At 49.3% G+C, this 12,185-nt stretch overlaps 1 protein-coding gene across 1 annotated transcript in view; it reads right to left on the reverse strand.

Moving 5' to 3' along the window:
• The window catches only part of ZIC4 (Zic family zinc finger 4), a 168,817-nt gene that overhangs the window by 124,262 nt on the left and 32,370 nt on the right, over positions 1–12,185 (reverse strand). The window contains exon 4 of the transcript XR_013340515.1: positions 9,278–9,348. The gene's annotated coding sequence lies outside the window, so the exon portion shown is untranslated. The remainder of the gene's footprint in view (positions 1–9,277; positions 9,349–12,185) is intronic.

Below are 12,185 nucleotides of genomic sequence, written 5' to 3' on the forward strand. Positions count from 1 at the left end.
CAAAAAAAAAAAAAAAAAAAAAAAAAAAAAAAATCACCTCTGTTTAACAAGATAATTCTTGCTTTCAGTTTTATTTCTATTTTCAACTTCCTATTCTTTTGTCCCGTGACATGGCGCTTTTTTCCCCCTCGGGGACTCCTTTCTCTTCTTTCTCCCCTTCTATTCTGAACTGTTTTACAGCCCCGCTTTGTTACTGTCAGGAAAAAATGTCTGGAGAGCCCTGTCTCCTAAAGAAGGAACAGAAAAGGGAGGACTGGAGCTGCAATGTTGCCTATGCATGCAGAACATCCCAATCTGTTTTTGTGCATTGAGTTGGGGAGAGGGCAGCAGGGAGCGTGCACCCAGCCTCCTCCCGGACAAAGGGAGGCCGGACAGCTGCGCACCCGCCACAAAAGATTCACTCTTCTGTCAACTCTGTTTACTTAGTGTTGTTTCTGACCTCTGTGCTACACTTGTTGCTAATACATATGCTTATCAAACCATTTTAATTGGCTTTCTTCATAACAGTAGTCCCAGCGCTTTTTTTTTCCTGCATGTGTTTCCAAACAACTTAATTGACTTCTCTAATATTCATCTTCTTGGGCTCTAAACGACGCGTTTCTCCTGCCACGCTTCCCAGCCTCCGGGAAAAAGGGTCCGGGGGGTCTGCATGGAAAAACTTCACCTTTCAGAGGGCATGGCTGTGCAGGGAGATGAGTGCCCGCACCCCAAGGGGACAGCCGTGTGCCGGCGTCGCTCCGGCTGGCCCAGAGGGTCCGGGCCGAGCGTGATGAAGCGTCTGCTGGTAGATAGGCGAGCTGACTGATCCCGTCACGTTTTAAATGTTTTTTTTTTACTTTCTTTGTGGCACTCGGTGGACCGGTGCCAACCTGAGAAGACCCGGAGCCACCCTGGGAGCCGCCCATCGATCAGGAGCGCGGCCCGGCCGCGGGGGCTCCGCGGGTGCGCACGGCCGCGCACACGCTCCGCGGGCAGAGCCGCAGGCTGGGGCCGCCCCGCTCCTCCGGCCCGCACCGCAGCCCTGCGGCCAGGGCGGGATACTGGGATGCAGGGAGTGGCGGAGAGCAAACCTGCCCCCCAAACCACAGAGCCCCGAACACCACTCCCCGCAGCCTTTGCCATCTATATTAATCACTCCTCTTGAGCCTCGCCCTTTTTTTTTTTTTTTCCCCTCAATTTCGTAATTAATTGTTGCGCTCGGGTTTGTAATGGAAACAATCCTGCCAGGCCGGATGGTTGTTATGATTTGCTTTCTTTAGCCTTTCTCCCCCTTTGCGAGCATTGTTCGCGGTGACTGTCTGGACTCAGATATGATGTTGGGACAGCGCCTCCCTTGAAATGGAAACAGAGGCCTGAATAAAGAAGGGTGGAAAAAAAGTACTTTGTAGTCTGCATCGTCCATCTTTAATTCAGAGACGCATCTATACTCCTGGGAGCGCCGCCTTTGATCTCTTTGATTTTTACACCAGATCTGTTATGGACTAAAATTCCTAGGTTTTCCATAGAAACATCTCCATTCCTTCGGGATATTGATGTTTTCTTCTTCCTAGGGGTTATGATATGGTAAATCAGATTCAGAAAAGCATGGACAATGCCAGCATTCATGGGTCGGGGGGCGGGGGTGGGGGGGCGGGAGCCTCTCTCTCTTCTCCCAATGAATCAAAATATTGTTTATTCTGTTGCTCTTTAAGCCCAGTCACTTCAGCTGCCTTTCAGTGCCTTCAACTCTGGAAGAGGGGCAGCAGCAGCAGCAGCAGCAGGTTGCGTTGCCATGGGGACCCTACTGTATGGCAGCAGCGCCAGCCCCAAAGACAATGCCTCGCAAAGGGGCTTGAAAAGTGAGGTTTCTCCCTTTGCCACGCAGCCACTTCCGATGGAGCAAGCATTCTCCTTTCGGGACCCTCATCTTGTCACTAGAACAATGTCTATCTTCGCCTGCCAATTTTTTTTCTCTATCCTGCCTTTGATCTATAAAAAATCAAAAGAACAAAGTCAGGGGAGAATAGGGGGCTTTTTTTTGTTGTTGTTGTTGCTGATGCACAGAACAGGCTTTTATAATTTGGGTCTACTTTTGTGCCTGAGAATTTCAGGGGCAGGGATGGAGGGTAGTTTATTCGTGTGTTGGGCTCTCTCCAGTCCTGATGACCCTGGGCATGGCGTGTGCCAAGGCCCCCCCTCCCTGTCCTCTCCTCCTCCCCAAAGCAGCCAGGAATAAGCACGGGTGCTGCTCAACCTGAGTGTCCCCCATTCCTCAGCCTTGGGCCTGAGACTCTCCTAGAGGTTGGGGCCTTCCCACCTGCTGAGCCAAGGACACCACTGGGATGACAATGACCCTTGCGTAGGGCCCAGAGAAGATCACCAAGTCTACTAATTAATGCTGATGTTAATAACAGATGTGTACAGTGAAAAACATGCCCATCACACTGTAGTCCAACAAATTGTGCAAAATGATGCTGTTTTCCAAGTAATGGTTTTGTGTTAATGTTAGAGTCGTGAATGTGAGACTAACACCCTTTTCTAAAAAAAATCAGACAATTCTGGACTGTGTGAGGCCATGAAATGCTGAAATGTTGGGAAAAAAACAGGAGTGTCCATGCAAATACACCAGTGTGCATTTGACTTCTTTGCACGCAACAACAGTCATTGTCACATTGTCATGTGTAGGACAGGCTATAAATAATCCTAGATGAAAAACTGGGTCTAGTTTTGGTTCTTTCCAGGAGGACAAGTGTCTGGTTGAGTTCACATGTGACTCCATGCATGTAACCCTCCTGGAATTAGCCCTCATGATTTGAACTCCTTGTCTTGCTTCAAACAGCAGGAAGTGTTGATTTCTCCAAAAGGATTGCATTACAGCTACTTCCTTTTCATTAAAATGCCAGCAGAGGAAATAACAGAAATGACTGGTCTGTGCTGTATCGGTTTCACTGGCTTTGGTGCCCTGGCTAAAACGCGTTCCCACACGATTCGCTGATTAACTCCATCACAGGCTGGTTTCCTACTCTGAATGAGTCAGCTTCTGGGCAAGAGAATATGGTAGATTGGGAGGACAGTGGAAGTTAGAGGAAGGTTTATTATGACACTCAGACATCTTTGGTGAGAGCTTGTTCTCTCTCCAGCTACCTTTCCTTAGCTATTTTTGAAAGTAAATCACCACCTTCAAAAAGCCTAGTTGAAGTCAATTAATTTAGACAAGGGCATCAGGCCCCTTGTCTGGGCTTATGCTGCTGGGAAACATTTGCTGTGGTCTGCAAATAGTCAGATACACCCCTCGCTGGAGGGCTGTAAGCAGGGACTGGGACTCGGATGGCTTCCTGGGGCTCAGGGGCCTCCCTTCAGCGTGTTCGTCAGACAGACATGAAACAGGGTAACACAACCTTTTACCAGCAGGGCAGTCATGGATGGACACGTGGGTGTTAGAGCATTGTATGTCCCTGCAATGTGCTGTGGCAATTTCATGTCTGGCTGTAGATCACAGCTGGAATGTTCTGGGTGTACCATCCAATACATGGACAGCCAAGTCTCCACAGAAGGGAGTCTGTCGTAAAAATGATCACTGAGGTGGTGACTCTGTGGCACTGGAAGACCTTGGGAACACACCCACACCATCCACTTGCAGGCAGTACCTGGGTCTTACAGAGAAGGGATGGGAGAAGGCTGGGTTTCACCTCTCTGAAAGATAACCACTGGAAGAAGATGTGACAGGCCTGGGGCTCAAGACCAATTCCCTTCCCTCCTCCTCCTGTCCCACACACCCACCCCGGGGAATCGACTTCCCACCCTATCTGGTCACATTCTCTTCCCAAGATTAATTGTTGGGTCAGGGCGGATTCACCATTGTGTCAGCCTGCAAGTGTCTTTTTTTTTTTTTTTTTTTTTTTTTAGTCAAACTTCAGGCCCCCCTCTTTTCTCTCCTCCCCCATCTTTTCGGGCGGGGGGCTGCTACCCTGATCCGACCTTCTGAGCTGAGATGCATCAGCCATGCCTTTTAACCATACAATTATGCACACTCCCTAAATGTTGCTTTAATAACAGATTTTTTTAAAAAGCCGCAGCGGGTCGGCGGTTAGGAAAGCAGCGAGATACCTGGAGCAGCTCTCTCTTCCCCTGAAACAGAGACAAGCTTGGGACGGTCCGCGGGGAGATGGTGAAAGTGCAGCCACCCCGGGATGGGTGACACCATCTCCGCGGGGAGCCCCGGGTCCCCCCGGGCTGCAGCGGCCCTGGAAGGCGCGGGCGAGGGGATACAGGGAGGTGGCTTGGGGAAGCAGCAGCCTGACCGTGGAGTTGGGATCCACGGAGAGCCACGCACGGCCCCGAGGGGACTCGAGGGCGCGGGGAGGCGGCGTCTCCGTGCCGATTCAGCACAGCCGATGGGACCGGGCCATTCGGCTGGGGCCGGAGGCATCGCCCTCCGCAGCCCGGCGGGGAGCGGGGCAGGGCTGCCGTGCCCAGCCCCAGCCTCCCGCCGCGCCCCGCACCTGCCCCGCCGCCCCGCCACCGGCACAGGCGCGGCGGGGCCGCCGCGCAGCCGGGCCGGGCTCCCGGCGGAGCGGGGCGGGGACAGCCCCTGCGGCTGCCCCGGGCCCGGCCGCCCGTCGGGCTCTCCCAGCCCCGCCGCTCGCGGGAAATTCCCACCCAGGTCTCGCTACCGTGTGAAGCTACAGAGCCTGCCGCTCATTTCCCTTCCAAAGCCGCCCTGTAAGGGGTGCTGGGAAGGAGACCCGGACACCTTCATATCTCAATTTTTCTTCTTTGGACAGGAAATGTGTGTGGAGGGGGAGGTCGAGATCGTAAATTTCATTGATTACTTGCAGACTGTACAGAGTATATTCAAGCTTTCATGACAGCTTCTGGAGACATAACGACTGGACAATATTGCCCGAGCACTACAAACTCTCTTTAACAATTACAAAGAAATCAGCAGGTAATTATAGGCTCGATTGTATACATAATAGGCATCGGAAATCGGAGAATAACTGTAGGCAGCGATTCTGAACCAGAAGAAGAACTGTCGCGCTTCAAACTCTCATACAATAGCCGCTCATTGTGCTGGGTGTCTTATTCTAATTACAGATACCTGCGCAGCATAGCAAATATAGAAGAGAGACAATTCCTTGATCTTCCTGCCAGCAAATCTCATCCTTTATAAATTAAAAATATAAAGGCAAAGCAAGCCATGTGGGTATTCCTGAAACAGGCGATGATGCTGGGCTGTGCCCTTTGCTCTGGAAGAGCCCTTTACTGTGCAAAAGGAGCAGAATTTCTGACCGGAATTGGACTGCAGGCAAAAAAAAAAAAAAAAAAAAAAAAAAATTACAAAACCCTCCAACTTTTCTCGAGGTGCCTGGAGAATTACCTTTTCCATAGGAAAAGCTAATAAATATAAAAAGCGCCCCACCAAAATTAGACGAATACAGCAACTTCGGGAACACATCAAGCCCTTATTTAAAATGGAGGTTATAACATTCGAAATTATTTTTTCTTGACATTCGGAAAAAAATAGACACTCTTGCTTTTCTATGCCTAAATGAATAAAAATATTTAATTCTCATATAAAGATTGTTCCCATTTTAAAAGATGGTTTTGTTTTAAAATCATTATTGTCAGTGCCTGCACAGAATAATCTGTCTCTCCTTTAACCGATGATTTCTCCCTCCTAAAGACTCTAAATCCCAGCAAAATCAAGGAGAACACTTCTAAACACTCTAAAAACTCTGCCGGTGTCGATGCTCAGTTAATTCGAATGCTTCCTCAATTCCCGTTTCTCTCAGGTGAAGTTTCCCAACGAGTTCCCTGGCTACGAGCCGAGGCGGTGCCCGGCGTGTGCGGCTCTGCGTGGCTGGAGCCCCGCACCGCCCGTCCCCGCGGGTCTGACCCCGCTTCTGTCTGGCAGAAACGAGCCCCGGCCGCCTCCGCACAACTTCGCTTTGAATATCATCTGGCCTGAAAGTTCACTTCGGTTGTTTTGCCTCTAGGGGTACGTGCTATGTTATTCTAGGTCACTCGTGACTTACAAGCTTAAGGAAACATGTGTCCACATCAAAACCCAGCCATACAGAGGCAAATCATCCAAGGTATCATTTCAGCCTGTGGGGAAGGTTGTTTCCACCAGGTTTGGCTGTGTCAGGAGGCAGAGCGGAGCGAGCCGCGGAGCGCCGGGCGGGGGCTGCGCACCGCGGCCGCGGCGGGGGCGGCGCTCGGCCGCCGCTGACCTTTGCCGGCGCTTTGGCTGCGGCGCGACCCGGGCAGCGCGGGGGGCGCAGGGCTGGGCACGCCCCCCACGCGTGTCCGTGGGATGGGAAAGACCCTCATCGGGCAGCAACCAGCCTCCAATGAAATTAGATTTGGATTCCTTTCAATTGCAAATATCTTATTTGTCAAGTCCGATTGCTGTTTTTCTAAACATCATTTCCCTCATAGTTGTAAACGAGATAATATAATTGTCGATTTAAAAATTTCCAATGATTTATAGAAATAAATTCTCTGTCTAACTGGCAACGAGTATAGGCTAAATTTCGCACTCGGTGCCATTCAATCCCGCTTCTGCAACAACTGTTTTGACTAAGCTAGCTTGCTGGTTTCAGCCTATCTGTTTGGCTTTAATGCCAAATTAATGTTAGATCTGAAGAAAAAAATTAATATAAACATGAATCAATTTTCCAAAATGCTCCTGACTTAATAGTGGCGTGAAAATAAAACACAGAAAGAGAGAAGGGGAGGAAATGCTGTTTCCCAAAATTGATAGACAGTAAAAAATTGTTCATCAAAAAAAAAAAATCTCCAGATGAAGACAGTAAAGGTAAATCAAAGCAGAGCAACTGCTTGCAATATCATTTTTACTTTTCCTGTTGGGCTGCGCAGTATTTTACTGACTGGAAGTACTATCAAGATGTGCAGGTATCCGCTTACATCAGAAACTGCATTTGGTATAAATATTCTGTTCCAGAGAACCGCTTTATCACGTTTCCAAATAATAAAGTATCCTTTGAAACAAAAGCCGCACATCAGGTGTCATTCTACTCATGAATGATGCGCTGCCTCATAAATATGAGGGGTGACTGTATTTATGAAAGGTGATGTTTTTTGCTCCATGCTCCTCTCCGCCTCCCCTCCTGTCCCGTCCTGTGCCGCCTCTGGCGCGGGGTCCCGGCCGCCCCCTGCCCGTCCGGCAGCCCCCGGAGCCGCCCGGCTCCTGCCCGGCTCCGCCGCGCCTTCGAGCAGCCTTCAGGGCGATGCCTTGGACCCAGCGATCAAATTCACGCACTGAACACTCCCGCCAAAAGGCGACTTTTGTTTGTTCCCCTAAAGTTTTGTGATGTTTGCCCAATTTCAGCAAGAGAGGCTTGTGAGAAGAAGGCTAAGTCAGATTTACATCAGGGTAACCTGCCTGCCCCCATCCTGTGTCACCTATGAATTTCTCAGGTGCGCGGTTGCACCTCTGCCCTCAAATCTGTGCCATCAGCGGTGTCGGGACAGTGCCTGGGCTGAGAGGATGCGTGCCACGATACATTTGCAATAGCCGGTCCCAAACCCCAGCTGCTAGAGCAGCTCGACAAAGCCACGCTGTGAATTGGGCAGATGAAGGATCTGTTGATCGCCCTGGCCACAAGTTCGCTTTTCTGACCTCATATCCCTGTACAGCCAATCCTTTGGTTTGGTCTGGTTTGGACTTTTTAAAGCCGACTCTTATTTTGCGTGTTAAATAGTCGGCTCTTTAACCAGCAACTAGCAATCATCAGACATTAATTTATACGGCTTTTACAAATACCTAAGCTATTTAAAATGCTGAACTGGGTTGTGTGTGGCAGGGAACATCTATCTATTGAATAGGCAGTGTCACACGGTAGCATGCTCTCTTGTCAAGGGTGATTGTGTTTTAGGCAAACATTTGAGCAAACATAAAGGCAAAGGTCAAGTACTGTTCAGTTGCAGTGTGTGCTAATTCACCTAGCTAACCAATGGGGCAAAAGTTGCATTTTCTGCGAGCACCGCAGACCAAACCTCTGCGAAGGGCATTATTAGCTGTGAGCCGGCTGTGATCGTTTCCAGACAGCTCCCGGGTGGAAGGGCTGGAAGCTCGGAGGGTGCCCGGGGTGTAGCTACTGCACCATCACCTCCCGTTGCTAACAAGTGCCTTCCAATAAGCTGGTGGTTATTGTACTGTTCTGACCTCATCCTTTTTTTTTTTTTTTTTTTCCTTTTTTTCTTTCCTCTTTTCCTTGCTATTTATTTCTTTCCTGGTATTTGCTTCCTCTCCCTCCCCATCCCCCGGACAAACGAAGACGGGCTGTCCATTGCCAGCCGGCTCGATGCACTGAGCATCTCCGGAGAAATTGGGCGAGAAGAGACCGGTGGCAGGGAAGTGCAGTTTGGCTCCTCATTGAAAGTGCGTGGGGAGGAGGGGGAGGAGGCACCGAGTTACTTTATTATCCACAATCCTCCCCACGTCGTCGCAATTTTTAAAAAGCCGTGTTTTGAATAGGAAAGGGTGGAATTTATTTCTGAGGGTGATTTACCTGCAGATTTTTTCAAGCAAACCTTATTATTTCTCATAGGATTTTTTTCCTGCTATCTGTCAAAAAAAAAAAAAATCAAAGGACTGGGTCGTGGTTGTCACACTCACAGCTTAGAAGTGTCTCTCTCTCGCTCTGTCTTTTAAAGAAAAAAAAAAAAAAGAAAAAGAAAAAAGAAAAAAAAAATGATGACCCATTCCTTCCTTCTCGGTTCAGCCTGGAGGGCTCGCACTTTGAATCAATAGTCATTTTATTTGAACCAATGGCTGTGCTTCCACCCAGCCTGTACGTACAGTACTTTTCATAATAAACAGGGAGTTCACAGCTGTAATCTTAAGGCACTCAGGTTTGGGGGATGCACGTGCAAAATAAATAAATAAACACATAACATGACAGTAGGATGAAAAAGAAATCAACCAAAAAAGAAAACTCTAACAAATTGCCAAATAAAAACTATTATTTTGAACCCCGGCAAACGCTCGTGAAATTCTTACTTGTTGCCTTGTGACATAGAGGCACTCGCCTCCCAGTCCCGCACCGTGGGGTCTGGCTCTGCTGCTGGGAGAAGCAAGAGTATTTTTTCTTTTTTGACAAAACTCCAGGAAGAACATCAACAACATTAGAGACGTGATTCTGAGCACAAAACTGGTTTATGGCTAAAATGACATTAAAATCACGAGGGCATATTTTCTTTGCGACGCAAACTTTAAACACAAGCATACACTCATGAGAAAACACGTCAAAAATAATAATAAACTTACCCCCGCCTGCCAAACCATCACAATTTGTGGGACTCTTCTTTAGTGCTGCAGACAACTTGACCCTTCAAGCCCTGCATTAAACACGGTGGATACAGTGAAACAGGAATCAAATTGAGAAAAAAATTTGTTTTGTCATGTAATTCTAAATAGTTTAATCTTCAACTGTCTCGGATTTCTTTACAACTCACTGGCTACAGTCCTATAAACACCACCTGGGCAGTTTCACAAGCTTTAAAGTTTTGTGCGAGTGTGTGTGTGTGTGTGTGTGTGTGTGTGTGTGTGTGTGCGCGCGTGTGTGCAGTAAGTTGTTTAAAAGGCATCGTTACCATTCAGAGGTATAAAAGTATTGCCCTGATCTTTGGCGTGATGGGATTTGGGTTTTGGATTTGGATGGGGTTTTTTTTACATGCACCTCTCATTTTACTTAACTTTTTAAGATGGGAAAAGCTGGAAGCTTTAGTTTTCGAGAGACTTTTCTCGTTATTCATCTGTTTGGTCGCCTTAGCTGCACAAAAGCGTATCAGCTGCGTTATGAAAAATGGCCTAAGCCCAGAGAATGTCACAGTGGTCGACTTATTATTTTAGCCCTTCTTAAAAAAAAAAAAAAAAAAAAAAAAAAAAGCTCAGGGAAAGTTTGCTTTTGATGAATTCAATAAAAGCGGCACTGCAACGGAAGAGATTTTAAGCTAAAATCATACAGCATGGGGGCAAAAGCTTAAATCAGCCAGATGGCCAAAGGTAGACAGAGTCTGCCCGTTTTAAACCAATCCAACAAAGTTATAGTCCTCCAGACTTTTAGCTTCTTATTACGTTTATCGTTCTTTGTCCCACTTCTCCCGCCCCCCTTAAAAGTGTCTCAACAAATAAATAAACAAAAGTGAACTTTTGCAATTCATATGTCACAGTTTTTCTTTCCTCTTCAACTCATGATTTTTCTCTCTCTCTTTTTTTTTTTTTTATGTTTTAAAATTTGTATTAATTTAAAAAAAGACGCGGCATTCATAGTCCCTGGACAAGGTGTTGTTACTTTTTAATTTACCAGCACCTATGTCTGGTCTTCAGGGAGGGCTTCCCGGCCGTAGCCAGAAAGGACAAGTCTAAGGGACTGCAGGGATTGCAGCTGAAGGCTGTGCTGTGAATCAGCTCCTGTCCTTCTTCTGAGTAAATAAATAGATTCAAATAATAGCTGCGATTTACAATTATAACAAAAATAAATACCACAGGATAGCGACTGCGTGGGGCAGGGGTTTGAGTTAGGTGTGGACTTTGTTTATTCTTATTAAACACTCATAAACAGCCCTAAAACCACTAGTAAATTCCAATGTCCTCTGTCGTAAGAAGCTTTGCAACTCCTGTGATCCCAGTGGCACTCGGAGACTGTCACTGGCTTCCAGAAAGTTGTCCCGGCTGGAAGCGAGGACAGAGATGTGGTGCCTCATCCTGAGTCCGAGGCTGTGCCCACCTGCTTTAGTAACGGGACAGTTTCTGGTGCCGCTGGAGTGAAGGAGATAATTCCGGCTGTGCAGGGGGGTCAATAATCTGCAGGGGCAGAGTGGACTGAAAACTCCCTGCCAGCTCTGCCCGTCCTGCCCGGGCTCCTCTCTCTTCCTGCCCCTTCTTCCATAGTTCTCCCATCCTGCAGAACAAGCGTGCTCCCTTCCCGTGGGAGGGGGGCTGCAGCCGCCCGCAGGTGCCCAGCACCGGGCTGCGCCCCCCGCACCTCTGTCCCCGGCCGCGGGACCGGGACCCGGCCGGGCCGCGCAGAGGCGGGCGGAGAGGCCGGGACCGGCTCGTCCCGGTGCCCGCAGCTCCCGGTGCCCCACGGCCGGGGACCCCGGCACTCGCACAGGTAGCGCGGCCGCCGAGCGCGGTGCCCGAGGCCGGCTGCCTTGCCACGGGGGAGCGGCCGAGCCCACGCGTGGGGGCGGCAGGTGCTGCCAGCCACCAAGGGGGGCCCAAGGTCCCGCTGTGGTCCAGTCTGCGTGCGGGGAGCGCTGCGGATAGTGCCCGGGAGCCGAGGGTTATCCCCGAGAGCCGGCTGTTTCCTCAGGACAGTGGGCATTTGAACTCTTGGTATTTGGCTTCATTTGTAAACGATTAAACGAAACAGGAGGAGAATAACCCTCTACTCTGCTAAAAGCCAGCTACGGAGTGGAGGGAAGAGCGTGGTTTTTGGTGTCTGAGTGGGCGAATAGCGCAATGGACACTGTCCCCTTTCAAAGAGCAGATTTACTGCGGAGTTTCCTAATGCCTAACGACCTGCGGGAGTGGCTCCCCGACAGGCGCTGCCGGGGTGAAGACGGCACCAGCCCAGTCACGACAGCGGTCAGGAGCAGAAACCAGTTCCCAGTCGTTTCCCCGCTGGCGCAGCGGCTTTCGAGAAGCGCTGACATGCTGTCAGAAAAAACTTTGGGAGAAGCAGCTCCCCCACTCGTGTGTGTGGGGACTGAGGAGCCCTGGGCGCCGTGGTGTGGGCGGACGCCTGTGTCCCACTGAGCAACCCCTGACCTGAGCCCCTGAGCCCCGCCGCTGCCCAGCGCACGGCTCTAACTTGTGCTCCTGCCTCCACCTGCGGCTGCGCTTAACGGGTCACCTCGACGTGGGCAAGAGACACGTCTGGGAGAATCCTAATGATCTTCCAGACGCCTTTTCCCCAAAACGCTTGAGAAATCCGTTAAATCAAAGACCTCGAGAGGCTGGAAATCTTCCCTTGAATCCCCAAAGAACGCGAGCTGGGGAAATTGGAAGAGCATCATCCCGCTGGGAATGACAGTGCACCATCAAAGGGTGTTTAGAAAATTTGAAGGAAGCAGTTAAATCGGTCGACCAAAGAAGTTTTGGTTTTGATTTAGGAATATTTTGTTGCCCATAAAATAATACCGATTCCGAGCAGCTTTACAGAAAAGAG

This window comes from Lonchura striata, chromosome 10 (genome assembly GCF_046129695.1).
Source record: "Lonchura striata isolate bLonStr1 chromosome 10, bLonStr1.mat, whole genome shotgun sequence".
NCBI classification, from domain to species: Eukaryota; Metazoa; Chordata; class Aves; order Passeriformes; family Estrildidae; genus Lonchura; species Lonchura striata.